This window comes from Lepisma saccharinum, unplaced genomic scaffold (assembly GCF_977018435.1).
Source record: "Lepisma saccharinum unplaced genomic scaffold, izLepSacc3.1 HAP1_SCAFFOLD_127, whole genome shotgun sequence".
Taxonomy (NCBI): domain Eukaryota; kingdom Metazoa; phylum Arthropoda; class Insecta; order Zygentoma; family Lepismatidae; genus Lepisma; species Lepisma saccharinum.
Window position 1 is genome coordinate 695,021 of NW_028142943.1, and position 18,175 is coordinate 713,195.

Here is an 18,175-nt window from a genome sequence, read left to right on the forward strand (position 1 = left end):
GAGTAGAAGCTTTTGATTACATGTGCCAACGAACGAATGCTGGAAGAAAAACTAAGCGATGGCCCCTTTCATTTTTCTATAATATGATCAACATCGCAGCGATCAATAGATTCATTATTCAAGCTCACAACTTCTACAACAATCACGGCAACTCAGGGAAGAGACCACTCTCACGGATGCAGTTCATGCTTCACCTCCATGAGAACTTGACCAAGATCTGGCAGGAGCAAAAGCTAATAATTTCGGGACTGTCACGGGAGTTGAGAAAGTCAATTTTGAAAGTGCTGCAGAAGGAAGGTACAAGTATAGTAGCAGCCACGTCACAAGGCAGAGTGGTTAGCACATCGCGCTGTGACACCAAGGGTCCCAGGTTCGAATTTCGGTCGGGCTTGGTTGTTTGTGAATGTCCTTTCATCAATTTCATCATTTCATCACTCATCCCCATCTTTGCAAATTAGCCAAGAGGAACAAAACGCAAAGTAAAATAAAATAAATCAAATCAAATCAAATCAAACAAGGGAAGAGAAAGTATTGTAGTTTCTGTAACTACAAGAAAAGGAGGATGACAACCACATACTGCTCCTGTGGTAAGGCAATTTGTGGTGAGCATCAAAAGAAAAAGTGTCCGACTGTGGATAAAGAGTTTTCTATTCCTTGTTAACAGTGTTATAATTATTGGCACTATTTGTTTTTCATTGTGTACTTTCCCATTAATTCTTAATGTACGTACAAGCTTGTCAACTAATACATTATTTTCATATATTCTGTGTTTAATAAAGCAATGTTTATATATTTTATGAAGAATAAAAACTCCAAAATGTAGAAAATAAACAAAATAATATTAAAAAATATTCGTCACTTTGATTTTATAAACTAAAGTTTATGCTGAAAATCATTCCCTGCATGTATGTAATATTTACGTAGCAATAGTTATACTGTAATGTGGGAACACAATAGTGTTCTAGGGTTAATAAACTCTAAAAAAGCAGACAGGTAAAATAAAAATATTTTCAACAAGACAAATGGTGTTTATAGTTCTTTAATTTTTATGTTCAAATCAATAATGAACCTGTAGGTATAGGATGTTAGTGCATTTTGAAATCAACTTCACGTTTTAGTTAACTAGTTTGGGTATTGTACAGTAATATATGTCACTAACTTTTTTGTTCTTTCTTGTAATATTCAAGAGCATTTCTATATGAAATCTCTACATTGTAGTTCTCAAAATAACATATTTTCTGTATCATTTTGTCAGAAAATTAGAATTTTGAAGCAACATGCAAGTTCTGTAATCAAAGAAATAACTTAGTATTTACCTCACAACTAGTCTAAATTAACTGAAACCAAATATTTTAAATTAAACTTCATTTAAACAAAAAGAATTGGTTTTATGTTGTCTTTTTTTAAAAAAACTTTTTTTCCAAACCTATTTGAAAGTCTCCCAAAATCCAAAGCCAGCACAGAGCAGACTGACACGATTTGATTCCAGATGATAGGCAGTAGGGATGAGGCAATATGAAATTTTGTCTGATACAGATAAAGTCCCAATATAAAATTTTTACCAATACTGATAACCGATATTTTACCGATCTGATAAAAAATTCTAAATGGTCCTTGAAGAACCTGAATAGTTCATTGACCACTGGCGGCTCCGGGAGGGGGGGGGGGGGGTATGATGGGTTCGGCCGTACCCCCTGTTGTTTCATGGACCCTGAGGCAACATGAAGGCAGAACGTAGCTGGATTTTATTTACTGAATGCATCATTTGGGGTAAACTTGATCTTGTGCATATTTGTTGCTATACAACTACCACGTTGCAAAGTTCCGACTGAAACACTTTGGAGATATGTAAGAGGAAAAAAATGCCAAAACATTGTTTCTTTTGTTTGCTGCTTCAATTAACTGTCAACAATCGTGCGGAACCTGTCCTCTAATGTCCACAATCCCTTATAAGATTCATTCTCACTTTTACGAATTAAATTGTCGGTGTTTCTTTTTCAGTTCACTGCTTCAGAACGTGACAGGCAGCTGTTCAGAAGGGCGTTTTTGAACATTTTAATAATCCGCAGCAATAAGCAGCACGATAAACATTTTATTAAAATAGTTCGAAGTATTGCTTCCCTTCGGATACTCAGTTGTGGCTGGTTATGGTCTTAACAGGTTTCCATTTTAGCATCCAATGAAAATGAGTACAGCAAAGAAAAACTGTCAGGGACAGAAAATAGGAAAAGGCTACATTGCGTCAGTCTACTCTTATGAATATTTTTTTTCTGAAACATTCAAAATCAGGTGAGTTGTTTTTGAAATCATTGAAAAACAGCCTACTTCTAGCGAATCATTTTTGTACACTTTTCCTGAACAGTATCATAGTGAAAAAATTTTTGCGATTCGAGTTTCTAAACTAGAGATATTGACACTTGAATTTTGGATAACATTAGGTATGTCAGGTTTAGTGTTGTTTTTGTCTTTGCTTCTCTCCTGACTTTTTCTTTTGAAATCACAATAAAATATTGCTGCAAGAATTGGACATTTCTTGGTAAAACTACGTAGAGTATTAGGTACGGCTAACAAAAACAAAATGAAACGTGAGTTATTTTACCAACTTTTTGTCCGTGAAGTTAAGTTATTGAGAGATAATGAGAACACGTAACATTTCACCCTGTGAAATAAAGTTAACACAATCATGTTTTGGGCGAGTATTTGAGTGAAGTAGTCGTACCTAATTCTATAGTTTCACCCATTTCTCATACTTCCAGTCGTCTTAATGATTCTAAAAGCAAGAAACAAATTATATTTTATCGTTCCCCAAAGAAAATCAAATATTAGGATTGGACATGTAATTATACTGTTCAGAACTCTAGTTCCAGATTTCTTCTTTGTGGCTTCTAGTTTTCTTTCCTTTTTTTTATGTTGGTATGTAGCGTATGCTTAGGACAAAAAAAAATAATTTTCAGGGTTAACACGGTAGCTAATGGGGAAGATGTTTGCAAAAATTATTATGCATTTCCTTTACTTTTCTTCTCATGGGCAACAGGTTACGTGTGTTGATTGTCTCTCAGTAACTTAGGTTTAATAAATTATATTGTATGCGCATTTTGTATTTTGTTTAACCAGACACAAATGATCTGTGATAATATATGTTATGTGAGAAAAATCGAGACGCGAGACCTTGACTTGGAATTTAGCATTTAAGTGTCTGATTTTCTTATATTATTGTTGAAGCGAGTAAGTAAATGCCCATTTTATCAAAATTATCAATGGATCATTGGAAAAGTAGGAAATTTTAAATTTATTGAAATTCATTGTAAACAAAAATAGCTTATGCACTTACGCAAAAATAGGTTTGCTTTTGCAGTAAATTGTACATTAGTCACGTCAATTGGTAAAGGTATTGTAATATAACGGTGTGAAACTGTGTAATCGATTTTAATTCTGTATAAGTACAGGGGGCTTATCGTACCACTTCTTCACGAATCCTGAAACCGCCAGTGTCATTGACCTCCTTAATTAATGTTTGTTTCCAGGTACCTGCAATGCAAATGAAGTTGCATATTTAGATATCTACTTTAGGGCAAGAAGATTATCCATAAAAATGTTAACAAAATGGCAGAATTTTGCACTAAGAATTATAAGATATTTATAGATATATCGGATATCAGATCGGTAAAATAATCGATAATTTTACCAATAAACTGATATGACTATATCAGCTGATACCGATAGAGTACCGATTAATTCATTCCATCCCTAATAGGCAGTGTTACTAACTGTGAAGAACCTACACTTATCGACCATATGACATGACATATACTTAGGAAGAACATGTTTGACTTATATGTCCGGAAAACCTCAAGCTTATTGTGATCAATCATGGTTATATTGAACTTCATTTGTGTGTGCCATGCGTGTATAATTTTTTCATGATAAATATAATGCTAAAATTTAGCACATAAGTTTTATTATGTTGGAATATTTTTTTTTCTTTTAACATTTTGTTTAACTTACTGTTCCTGTTTAATAGTTTCACAAAATTTGACAAGGCAAGGTAAAGTAAGGTTCCCCTCCCTGTTTATGTAGCACAAAGCCATGAAGGCACATTTCGAGGATGCTGGGGTAGGGCCGCACACATTCTCGATCTTGGCAGTGATATGATCAATACCGCACTCTGGTCGTCTTTACCACCCCCCCCCCCCCCACTAAGGGTTGCCCATAGGTACCCATTGATTTGAATCTGAGTGAGCTCCAGAGCTGGTCTATGCATGGACAACGCCGGAAAAATTCCAACCTTAGATCACCCACCCCGGGAATCGAACCCATGTCTCTCGCATGGCAGTCAGATACCCTACCAACTTGACCAACGCAGCTTAGGCATTTTTTTTAATCTACAGTATCTGCAGAGCACTGACAATTTTCATAGTTTATCATACAAATATGATAATAGTGTTTAAATGCCCTAATGGATGAAATCTTGTGCTGTTAACTGTTAGTTTGAGGGTCCTGAATGTGCTTTGTATCGATGTTAAGTTAGTCACAAAAAAAATCATGTTTTACAGCTCTTTAGAAAAAATAAACAAGGAAAAAGCAAAACTCTTACACCAAATTTACAGCATAAATATAACCAACAAATGGCCTCATAAACTATATTAGGAAATATTGCTCCAAAGCACCAATAAAAGCTGTGACTAACGTAACCAGATCAACGAAACTAACACAACCTAAGTAGACAGCCCCTACAACATTGTTATGTTAGTCACATTTGCTGGCACTATGTGTGAAAAATGGTCTAACTGTTGACATAAGTATTGAATTGTCTGAATTGATGTTTTAAGTCTATTTTATGCATACATAGGCTAATCGGGACTGAACCTACAGTTTTTAAGTGGGATCCGAACCACTGTGCAATGTGCCTCCACCAGGTAGCGATGGAGATGACGTTACCACTATGTCATTAACTAATAGGGAGGCCACAGTGTCATAAGTGCATAGTAAATCAAATGCTAAGGTGTAGCTCAAAATTGCTACCAAAGCTGGGACATTAGATTTCTTATAAAATATCCCACATCTTAGTGCCAATCAACAAGCCTCTTAAGTAAAGGCAGTGGGACGCATGAAGGTATTCTTGTATCGGAAAACAGGGGACAAAATACCAATCACTGGAACCATATCAGTTGTCACAGAACAGTTAGAAGTGGACAGTGCAAGTAGTAAGGGTTATATAGCCAGGAATCTGATGCATGCTTTAAGTCATGGTGACTGGTGTGTTGTGTCATATTATGATGAGGTACAAGGTAGTGGTGACCACTGACATAGTCCAGAATGAAATAGAATAGAAGTGTCCATCATGAGCTGAGCTGGCTCATACTTTAAGTGGTGTCTGCCAATGGACGAGATTTTTTTATGAGGATGATGATCTGAAAAAAATCAGTCCTCCAGTCATGGTCAATAGTAGAGGACATTTTACATTGAATGACAAGATTTAATCAGTTGATGTGAAAAAAGAGAACTCTCTCTCTCTCTCAGTATTCATATTTTGCTCTCTCTCTCACTATTCATATTTTGCTCTCTCTCTTTTTCTGTGATGTAAGTTTGCTTATTCAAATTTGTAATGTCAACACACCCTGTTATCATCCTTAAGTGTTTCTTAAGCTGTTACTTTAAGTTACATTAGTCACATCACTTGTAGGTCTGCATAAATTTGCTACAATGATTTGCTGAATTTCTGGAATCTGATATTTTGTCAGTTCACTCTTCAGTTTTCAGTACACTGCAGAAAAATATTCATTAGATTTTTGAATAGGAACCTTTGTTTTCCTTGCAACCTTTGTTTTTCTTGCATTGAAGTATTTTGTTCCATCATGTGTGGCAAAAAATGTTACGTTAGTCACACTGAATAGACTAATGATTTATATTTTACATATTATTAACCTCACACCAAGACCTATGTCCAATACTTGCCATGAGCTATCTAGGTGTCAGTACTTTTCATATTCATACTGTGCATGTGCCCTAATATACTGACCAGGTAAGTTAGGTTGTTACGTTAGTCACGATGGAATAACCCTGTAGAAGTTTGACATGAAATTTCTAAGTATAAAGTCTCAATAATGTTCTTTCTCTGCAACAATAAGAGACATACTATAACGGCTCTTACCTTTAAAAATGCCTCTCCGAAGGGAACTTTTCAAGAGCTCACTTTTCTAACTTGCCACGATGCACAAAAAAAAATTGTAGTTCGAGAACTGATTGTCATAGAGATATGCAATTGGTTTTGTTTTTCTTCCGAAACACAGATCTTTTAGAAGAGGTGAAATTTATACATTGTGACTTCCAATAAAGGAAGAAGGTGAAGAAGAAAATTTATTTCGGAACGTCCCCATTGCAAGAACAGTAGACCAAAGTGAATTTAAAAAACGTAGTATGTAGCAGTTGTACACTCCTACAACCATGCAAAATTTCACAAAATTTCGTTGAAAACAGAATGACACTTCTTGTCGAAATAAATAACAATATGCTGCCAGTTTGTGAAAACATTTTCTGGAATTTTAATAGTAACAATGGATACATTGTGTTGTAATTCGAATATGTAATACCTTTAGAGGCATAAAAATTAACAAAAAAATACAGAACTGAAATATCGTGTGTAATTTTGAATAAATGGCAAATTAATTGCTGCCACATGATCAGGGCAATTTAAAAAATCCGACCTTCGCCTCTCCATTCCCCACTGGCCCCTTGATCGTCGCACATTACACATTACAGATTATTATATGTAAAATTTAATTAAAAAACAAAAACAAAAAAATATCAGTGGTTTGGAAGTTACAGCAATTTTTATAAATCTATCCCATAATATTACAAAGGGGTAACAAAGTACTTTTTCAATCACCACTTGTTAATAACACTGACAATGGATACATCGTTATTAATTCGAGTAGGTCATACCTTCACATGTATACTAATGAACAAAGAAGACAGAACTGAAATTTCATGTGTAATTTCCAAGTTATGACATGTCAATTACTGCCACGTGGAGGTGGTTTAGATGGAAACCAGCTTTCCCAATTGGCATAATCCTTTGAAACCTGCCGTCTGTTTATATTCTGTAAAAAAAAAAATAAGCAACTTTTGCAGAAACCATTTTTTTATTGAGAGCATAGTTCTGTAGATATTTAACAAATAAAAATTGGTAACAGAAATTCATACATTTAATAAGCATAATACACATCATAATCATATTGTGATGTACCATTGTACTGTCACAACAGTAAATTAAAACTATACTCAAAGGTGGCTGTACGTAGAAAGATGATGGATGGTTGTAGCAAGTCTCCCTTCCTCTGTATTAGGTGCTCTATTTAGGTTAATCTTCTTAGTGGTTCGAAACCAGTGACTTGATGTCATCAACCAATCATATGTATGGAATATAAGCCCTTAGCCAGGATTTTTTTTTGGGGGGAGGGGGTTTACCCCTTATGAGCAGCTGCCATCTCAATCAAGAGATGTAGTTTCCTGGAAATGTTTCTCGCAGGGCCGGTTGTATAAACATCACTAACTGGAGATCAGATTTGACCTACGATCCAAAAGTGAACTAAGTTCAAGCTTCTATCACGTTATATAAATCTAACTGTCGATTTGTCAATCTTAGATCAAATCCTGATCTTGGGTCAAAGAAATACGTTTGGCTACGTGGCAAATCCAGACATGTCGATAGTGTGCCTGTGATGTCGCCAATTGTCCAACACTGAACAGCAAACATTTTAAACTCTGTTTCAGAAAATGCATGTTTTTAATATTTGAATAAAGAATAAATCTGAGGTGCTGGACTAGTAAATATTCGAACATGTTGCAAATTTACTAACATCACGTAAATTAGATACTAAACGGCCATTTATTTTTTATGCAAGTTCCGCGTGGATGATTTGTCCTTGACAACGAAAGCAAATATCGGTTCTCGGTTGAAAAGGAAAGAAAATATGCTTGCATAAATAGATTTTTTTTAAAAAAAATGTGTATTTCTTTTTAATGCTAAAAAGATATATAACAACTTACATATACTCGGATTTGGAGCTATTGTTCATGTAAGGAGGTGTTTATTATATTTATTTTGTGATTACACGATAGCATATTTCAGGTGGACCATTAGTTCCTGTAAGTACTATACAGAATTTTCCTTGCACTTGAAAAACCTACGTTGTGAAATGTAAAATGTGTTTGCGTTTTCCCGAATGGAAAGAAATATTGAAGCAACAGTGGTGTTTGTCCTCTCGGATGTAAATTATGCCCAAAACAAATAATATTCGAAATAAAATATGTGTTATTTATATATCGGGAGGTGAGAAAGCTTTACCAACTAAGATGCAACGTGCTCGGTTCATAAAGCAGTAGATATATACACTACAGCCAAAGTTACATGATCTGTTCCATTCTGCGAACAACATTGAATTGCACTTGGCTCGATGCAGTAAAGTGAAATGGTAGTATTTTTATACTCGCTCTTCATCCTAATGAAAGTTTTACAATGATATCAACAAGAAAATGTAAGCGGGTCATGTTTTCGGTTTGTATCAACACTCGATTGTTCTCAAGTTACTTTTCTCTGATCGTGCAATTAAACAATGTTACAATATGCTCTTGCAGTTATTTAAGGCTAATTTCAAGAAAAACATACATGGTATTTCAAACAGTAAATAACAATGACACATGATATATGGAAAGAAAGAAAAATGGAAGAAATATTTAACAATGTTCACCTCGTTGTGCATGCTTCTTCTTTATTATTATGGAAACAGGATTTTATGAATTGATTCTCCTGTCTAGCTGCATACGTTCACTTTCAACACATTTTACAAGCAAATATTTGTTAGTACAGCCATGTTACAACAGCTGAACTACAATCAATGTCTGCTGATTGGAGAAAAATCGCCGATCAACTTTGATCGCAGGGACTTAATCTCAGTTCAACTTTTATACAACACAAATTCAGAGTTCAGCGTGACTGCAGATCAATTTTACTGATTAATCGAGGATCAACTGTTTTATACAATCGGGCCGCAGATGATTTCTTCTGGCAAAAGCAACTTATCATGGAAATCCTCCAATTCCCAGAATCTCTGAAATTGGAAATTGACTGTATATTCTATGCGAACAAAAAATGACTTCGAAGGTCCGTTCGATGGCGCATTAGGAATCCTTCCTGCTACAATCCATCCCAATTCAGTATTTTGCTACGCTGGATAGTTTCCTGTTCTTGAAACTTTTTCTGGCTTGAGAATCGTGTAGGACACATCTGCAGACAGAAGTAGGTCAATGTTGCCAGGTGTATGGAAGCTAGTATCTGCTAATTGTATGTCACTCAGAATTCCCCATGTGGAAGTTTCGAGCCTCTGCGCTGGCATCGAACCTGTGATGTTTGGCAAGATGGAACAAGTTATATCCATGGTGAATCCACTAATGCTGGATTTAATCTGAGGCTCCATAGTGTGAAAGGCTTGCACTGTAGCTTCATTTATGCCTTGGATAGGTATTCGGCATTTTTGTTTCTTGATGTGTAGCTGCTGATCAAGATGCTCTGTCATAATATTACTTTGCGAGGCTCCATCCAAAAGTGTATGACATGGGAGCCAATCGCCGTATGCGTTCTTGATTTTTATGACTGCTGTGGCTAAGATAACTTGCGAAGTTTCTCTGTTCTTGACAGAACAATATGTTGCTTTAGTCTTGACATCATTATCCTGAAAACGAGTTTCATCGCCTACTGCCGATTTATTTCTGGGCTGCTTCTGTGCTTGACGTTCTCTACTGTTGTTATCTTCATGAAGAAGGGAATTATGTTTCTCGCTGCAGTACTTGCACAATCCTGCCTTGCATCCTGACCTAAATGTCCAAGACAATTGAAACAGATCTTGTTGTCTCGAAGAAATTTGTACTTCTGAGCTATCGTAGCTGCTTTGAAGGAACTGCAAGCAAACAGCAGATGCTTATTATTCTTCATAGTATCCTTGCAATACAGGCATGAAGGAGATACAGTAGGAACATACGATCTTGAAGGAGAAGGATGCGCAGGTTTGTGACCTTGTTGTTTGGTGTTGCCACTAAACTGTGGCTTGAATGTTGATCTTTCATTGGAAATTGGTTTGAATTTCTCTAAAGCCTTGGTTCTGTGCTCTAGAAATTGAAACAAACTGTCAAGAGTGGTGAATTCAGAATCATTCACATCTAATTCAAAAGTTTTTCGTGTGGTGGCATCAAGCTGAGAAGTAAGATGTTGAACTAGCACTATCTGAAATACCCAAATTATCATGTATGAGCGAAGAAAATGTGTCTTTGAATGATACCCATTGGGTGTAGTTTCCACTTTACTTGAGACTTGCACAAAGCCCTGTGTTCATTTTCCACGCCATCTGTATTTGAATGGTTTTCCTCAATTAATGTTAGCATCTGCGACTTAAGATTGAAATACAAAAGTTCGATTGTCTCTCGAACTGCGGTGTGTTCATCGTCTGTGGCTTCAAATTCAATGCTATCCTGAATTTCTTCTAGCTTTGGCCATATGTGTTCAGCTGCTCCAGCCGAACCTTGATCTGGTGAACGTTCAGCGCCTCTGGATCAACACTGCTAATATACAACTGCAATCTTGTTATTTGCCCCCTGTAGGCGGCACATTGCTTTAGAAGATGTGCTAAATCTGCCATGCCTCAAGGTGGGAGGGTCTAAGCAATGCATTTTGAAATGAAAGGAGAAAATGAGGAAGTATTGAACCAAACACTGTTGTAATCACCAATCTGGCATTCTGGACGATCTGGGCATCTGAAGTCGTCGTTAGGTTGCAACACTGCAGGTGGTCCTTGACACTGACGAGTATTCGAACAGCTGAGGCACGGTTGCTATGGTGATGTCATGTCCACACGCGTGGGCTGCTTGATGCACCTCTCAACGATACATTTCTTCTCACTCTAAGTTTCTCCGCACAAAATGAACCGAAAGACCAGTCCCGCGAGGGAACGAAAAACTGCAGTCTAAAAATAACTCAGAAACACACCACAGGTGGATGACGTCATGCCACTGGTTTTCGACCGAAAGTTCCTCGTACAGCAGAAGGGGCGAAGGGAGCAGTCTGTGAAACGTCACTGACAAGCGAGCAGCGAATGCGCTGTCAGTCGGGAAAGTCCCGATTGTGTCTTTCAGGCAGTTGGAAAACATCTTGCCCGCTACAAGTAATGACGTAATGTTTTCAATAACTTGTAGTTACTGTACTTGAAAAGAATGTTTGCACAACACAATGTCACTAAAATCACTGATGGTAATGTACCTCATGTTCAATACAAAGGAGATTGCAGCCTGCGGAGGACCATAAATGATTGCGTTCCGGACCATAAAGGAATAAAACTGAGTGTAGAACCTGTACGGCTGTGAAGGACCAGAAATGAATGACGATACGAACTGGTAGGATCTAAATGTAAGTGAAATCGTAGGATACCACTTACATCTCTCTGGTATGGATTGTGTAGCTACAGGGCAAAGTTCAGCGCGATCCTCTTGGAAGTTGTAAAGAAAACACAGGCACACACACTCTGACTATAACTATGTATTATAAGGTATATACACATAACACTTGATTACACTTCCCATGCACTCCTGTCTAGAGAAAACTGTTTACACGGGTGTTACAACGCGGCAGTAATGAAACGTAGCCACGTTAGGCTTACGGTATCTATAATTGTCCGCGACGGTTTCAGGCTGTGTTCCGAGTGGCTTCTCTATGCACACAGCGCAAAGATGGCAGCAACTAGACACCGTGCTCAGAATGAATTAGCCAATGGGAGTGCAGGTTACTTAAGGCATTTGATATACACAAATAAACAATTGAAGCTACATGCAATATAAAATTTATAAAGAAAGAATAAACGTGGTTAGTTTTATAGATAAATCTCCAACAGACATTGAATTATGTATTTGGAATCAACTATGTTTTGATTAAAAAATACTTCATGAGATTGGTCTTAGCATTGTCTTGGTGTTAAACTACGTTTGAAATCATAAAGATCATTTCCCGAAAGTGTTCACGATAAATTTCCATTTCTCACACGAAACTACTTCTTCAAACTGCTGTGAAAAATAAACAAATAGGCTTAAACAAACAATCATAGATAATATAAACATAAAAAAGGTAAATTCTTCAGATTTTTATAATTTTCTTTAGATATATAACACTAGCGCCACTGTTGGTGGTAGTTTGCAGAAACTTTTCCAGCAACCCTCGTACTTGATGGCATGTATTTAACAGGGGTTGGCCATCTTGGTTAGGTTTCTTAAAAAAAAATATAAGTAAAATTATGTTTAACTATCTGCAAGAAATGAATTACCATTTTTCCTTGGCAATAGTAGTACCTGAACACTCAATTTATATTGTTCTCATTGACCGAATCAGAAAAAAAAAACTTGATATTGCTATGTTTATACAAAAATATTTTATTACTACCTGAGAGCTCACATTTCTGTAGAGATAATTAAAGAATTAGTAATGATTTTCCGAAAACAAATGATTAAACAAAATAAACTAATTGAAATATTCTGTTCTAAAACATTTGACAAAGAATTTGATGCTAAGCTTCTTGGGTGGTGTAATGGTAAGTGATGTTGCCAAGGTTTCCAAGGTTGGATTCCAAATAGCCTATCTGACCACATTGTGCATTTTACTTTTACAACAGGGTGGATGACATAAAAAAATGGCTACAATTGAATGGGCCACACAAACAACATTGTATCAAACAAAAAACAAATGCTACAGAATCAGCATAATAATGAGTCATGTTGATCTCTCTTACAAGGCAGAGATGGCCATGGAGCAGCTGCAGCTAGGCTGTGAGAACACGTCTGCCGGCAATTAGACCCACAGCTATACGCTGACCTTGGCACTGGATGCGTCAGTGATTCAGTATCCAGGCAGCTGGTATCCAGTTTGAATGTGTTTGTGTTTAAGGTGTTAACAAGTATTTTAGATTGTTTTGTTTTAGTTTATGTATTACTGGTGCTTTTCTGCAGTCTAGTAATGCTACGCTATATGTACAATTTTTTAAAAAAAGAATTTTTGTGTACGATTCTTGCGTCATTACAAATTCTTGAAGGGAAGTTAGAAGGCATTTTACAGCAGAATTCCCAGATAATACCATTCTACACAGAGAGAGAGTGTTCGGATACTTGTGAACAAATTTAGGAAAACAGGGTGAATCCTTGTTCAGAAGCAAACGGTAAAACTGCATGTGCTTACTGAGGAGAAACTAGACGACATTGGAGCACGACAGAAACATAGTCCTCAAAAATCCCTCCGGCGCCATGCACAAGAAACAGACATTTTCATGATGTCTGCATGGCAAGATACCAAGGCATACATTAGAAGAACTATAAAATATCATTCAAATAGGAAGTTTTAGTGCAGCTGCTCACAAAATGTATTCCTACTACATTCTTGGAGATAAAAAAATCTGTTAATTACAATGTTGTTCATGTGACTGATTCAATTTTTTAACCCATAAAACTTACAGCTTATGTCATTTTTCTACATATCTAGGTTAATAACATTGATGACATTAATGATGATTAGAAGAAATGCACGATGGGACACACACATGTATATCTCTTACCTTGATCAGTGTGCTCTTCCCCTCTCCAAGAAACCTGGCATTTTTTAGAAGAATACCTGTAATAATTTTTTTTTAAATAATTCCAAGTTGTAGCACATATTTATAGGTGGCTGCGGTGGCTCAGTCGGTAACGCGTCTGACTACCATGCTCAAGGTCCCGGGTTAGATCCACGGCCGGTTCAAATCCGGGAACTTTTCTAACGTTGGAAGTGGCCCCGGTGCCCAACCAGCATCGAATAACATGGGTACCTGGGGGAAACCCTGGGGGGTAAAGGCAGTCAGGGATGTGATGCTGATCACATCACCCCCATGCATGACCGGATCAAGAAAGTGTGGGGCGTTACCCCCACACCCCCTATACGCCTTCATGGCGTGGTGCTAAGCACAGGGGAACATTTTACCTTTACCTTTAGGTGTAGCACATTTTTAGTGAATACTTAGTGAACTTTCGATTGTGTAGTTTAACACAAGGTCTGACAATTAAGTTTGTGAACTCGCCACCATTTAGCCCCGATGGCAGCACTATACAAGCAGCTCTGTAATATTTTGTAACCTTGGTATTTCAGTGTCTCTCAGGAGTGTGCGCACTGACATGTGGCAGATTTGTGCTGAGTGGTGTGCATTGTTGTTTGTGCTTGTGTGTGTGTGCTGTTGCGAAAATGGCTGAGCTGGAATTAGAGCAAGGAACAAACATCAAATTTCTGGTGAAACTGGGCAAAGTTGGAGTGAAATACGGGAAATGTTAGTCCAGGTGTACGGCGAGAATGCAATGAAGAAAACAGCTGTGTACAAATGGATTAAATGGTTTTCTGTGGGGAGGGAACAAGTGACTGATGATGAAAGGGAAGGATGACCAAACAGACGAAAACATCGCCAAAATTTGTCAAATTGTGCGTTCATATTGGCGACTGACCACGAGATCTATAGCAGACCAAGGGAAAACATGGACAAACAGTTAACCAAGTGTATCATTTTGGAGTCCTGCAAAGGTTGCGTGAAAAAGTGACACACAAACAGACAGGAACTTATAGCTCGTGCATCACAACAATGCATCTGTGCACACAGCACTATCTGTATGGGAGTTTTTGGCCAGGAAACAAAAAACTTTGGTAGACCACCTGCCATACTCACCTGACCTTGCCCCCAATTACTCCTTTCTTTATCCAAAGATCAAACAAGTTTTGAAAGAAAGACATTTTGATGACATGAGGACATAAAGGCCAATATGATGGCAGCACTGAAGGCCATTCCAGAAACAGTTCCAAAATTGGTTCGAAGAGTGGAGTAGGCGCTGGCAACGGTGTATAACTTCCGAATGGCAGTACTTTGAAGGTGATCACAGTGCTATTCAGCAATAAGGTATGTAGCATACTTTCTAGGATAAGTTTGCGAACTTAATCGTCAGACCTCGTATACGAAACAAATAATTTTATGAATGCAGTGTTCAAAAAATTCTACACCTAGAAAGACATTTAATCGGGACTGGACCTACAGTTTAAAGTGCGATCCGAACCACTATGTGCCTCCACTGGGTATCAAATAAAATAATAAAAGAATCTTACCCATTAAAAGTAATTTTAAAAAATTAAATATAAGAACAAAAAATATTGTCAAACAGCACAAAATAAATGAACCTTGCGAAAGCAACTAATATAGACATGCTGTAAAAAGTACAACATGCGACTGCTCATGTAAGTGAAATTAGTGTGCATCCCAAAAGGTTAAAGATTTTGAAATTGAAATTTTTGCTTCCTTTTTTTTTAAAAAAAAGAAAAAAAAGTTAAGAGCTCAGAAACTAAGAGCCCAAAAAAACTGAAATTTTGTACTTTTTGTCCTCTTGATAGGCACAATGAAAAAAAAAATCCTAAAAGTCTGAATCCTGAAGGTTCATTTTTTTATTGACATGGAATGACAGGGAAGTAGTGGCAAAATCACAGACATCGTTAACTATGATACGTGCTACAAGTTTAAAGCTTTTAAGTCTTAATTGCGATACACCTTGGAGAAAAATCAGTTACCACATTTGAAAATGGTGGACAAAAAACGATTCTTCCTATCTTGTTTAACATTTAATTTGAGGTGCGTAGTTTATATTTGACATTTCACATTCTCAGACTCGAAATACATCTACAAAGACAAGTCACAAATTTTACAGTATATATTCCAATATGCGAGAAATTGTTTATTGTGTAAGAATTTCAAACTCAAATCTGCCCAATCATCTTCAAGATATCTTATCTTGCAATAATCTTCTGCCTGTCAGAGTGCTCTGTAAAGGACACTAATAAAGTAAACGGATCGAGAGATTTCTGATTTTATTTTTCACACAGTATTCCTTTCCTTCCTCGATAAAAATATAAACTAAAATGTGAAAAACTCGCCTCAGGGCATTAATAAATATGTATAACCTCAATAGGATTTGAATTAATAAAAGTTGTAATTTTTCAACGTCTACGGAGAAAAATTCAAGCAGAATTCACGCATAATTCCCGGAGGCAATAATTCACGCAGAATTCCCAGAATTCAAGGAATTCCCGGTAAGTAGCCAGTCACCATGTGCTGTAATGATCCTGCAAGTTTCATGTGCTAAGCTTGAACATGTAGTGTATGCAAAGGTTTGAAAATGTCAAAAATGTGAAAATGTATACATATGGGTATTAAATAACAGAAAATTAATATTTTGTTTTCATACATTTTTAGTTCTGTGATTATATAAAGAAAATACATTTCATCAGGTAGTCAATTAACCTCATGCTACTTTCACAGCATTGGACCTATATGTGGAAATATAATTCAGACTTTCAGTAAAATGATTCAGTTTTCCATGCTATGTTTCATACATGCAAAAAAACTATTGCATCACTTATTATTACTTATGGTTCCCCACATAGAGGATTGACTATTAACCAAAGTGCTATGACATTATTCTTTCTAAAATTATAAGCTCTCTTCAACCATATTCTTGAAACATATACTTATTTTTTTTCTGTAAACAATATATTTTCAGTGTGAGTTGCGAAAAATTACTAAAAAAATCCACTAATAACTTGTACTACATTAATTATTCTTTACTGAGCCATTTTTTACAAGTTTTCTGAAGCTGTTGACAATTGTTCAACCTCAGAAGTTTTTAAAACAAGTGTCTGAAAACCACACTCTTTGACGGGGATTCTGAAAAACCACATGGGAAAAACTGGGCTGAGCTGACTGGGACAACCCTGGTATTGCGATTTCATCATGCTACACACACATGTTACCACACACTGCTGACCAATTCATATTAAGGTGGTGCTTCTGATTCAGGGGGTATAAACATTACAATCTCCATCCAAGAGAAACACATGCATGGACGATGTACTCACCACAATAAAATCCAAACTCCTGTAAGTGTCGCACAAGACCTCCATGAGATAAATCAGGTAAATCGGATCTTGGTCACCTTGCTTCCATGACTTTCATTTCTACACTTTTCTCCCTAGAGCTAAACAAAGCAGATATAAATTGCTAAATAATAGAGTAAAGATGCCTAATATGAGACACATTTTTTTATGTGACAAATACAGCCAACAATGATGTAACAATGTGAATGTGACAAATGCATACAATGGCCAGACATGTTGTTGTTGAAATTCAATAACTAAAATTGCCCTAGAATGTTCTTGAAAAACATAGTGATACAAAATACAAAACTATGTAAAAATGAGGTTTGAGAAAATGGGGTCCTAATGTGAGATACTACATTCACTTGCAAGTAAGTCATCACTGAAGTAATCACTGGTTACTTTCAATTCATACCCACGATACATAACGCACATGAAGCACACTAGTCTTGGCACCTGGTCATTTCACCTGCATGCACATGAAGTGTCCAAAGTATCTTTTATCCATTTCTATGCAATATGACTCCAATGCATCTTCAATTTCTGGTGGAAGAACTGGTTTTCTGCTTAAGGTGAGTAACGCTAGTTGTTCAGGTGGTCTCGGGCCCTTTACATATCATAAGAATACTTTTGCCTAAATCAGAACATTCACTTAATCTCGATGTGCTGAGACATTATAAACCTAAGCTACCTTAATATGAGACATATCTCGTATTGGGAACCACTCACTGTCTCATATTTGGAGCATTGATACACGAATAAACAACCGCCATGTTTTCATTTAAATTTGCCATCACGAATCTTCAAAAACTGACAGCACACTGCTTGGTTCATTACCTTTAACTGTACATCAATGATTTTATGTCTCCCAATTAACTTACCTGCGAAACCCGCAATGTTTTCCACCTCTGCAAAATATTCTGCCTTGACAAAATGCTTCCAACACGTCCTACATCTACACTGTTCAAGGACCACAGTACATTTTCTCAGAGACTAACAGAGTTGCCAAGTGCTATGTATCTGATGTGTCATTCATTGCCTGTGACGCCACATATGCGAGATCGGCCGCTATCTCATATTAGGGAACATCCTCATATTAGGCATCTTTACTCTACAATCACCTCCTTGGGTTCCCCAACGGCATAGTGGTAATGT

The 18,175-nt window shown here is 36.7% G+C and overlaps 1 protein-coding gene across 1 annotated transcript in view; it reads right to left on the reverse strand.

The window, feature by feature from the left end:
• The window catches only part of LOC145982335 (uncharacterized), an 87,091-nt gene extending 70,040 nt beyond the window's left edge, over positions 1-17,051 (reverse strand). The window contains exon 1 of the mRNA XM_083115897.1: positions 17,003-17,051. The gene's annotated coding sequence lies outside the window, so the exon portion shown is untranslated. The remainder of the gene's footprint in view (positions 1-17,002) is intronic.
• Between the last annotated feature and the right edge of the window lie 1,124 nt (positions 17,052-18,175).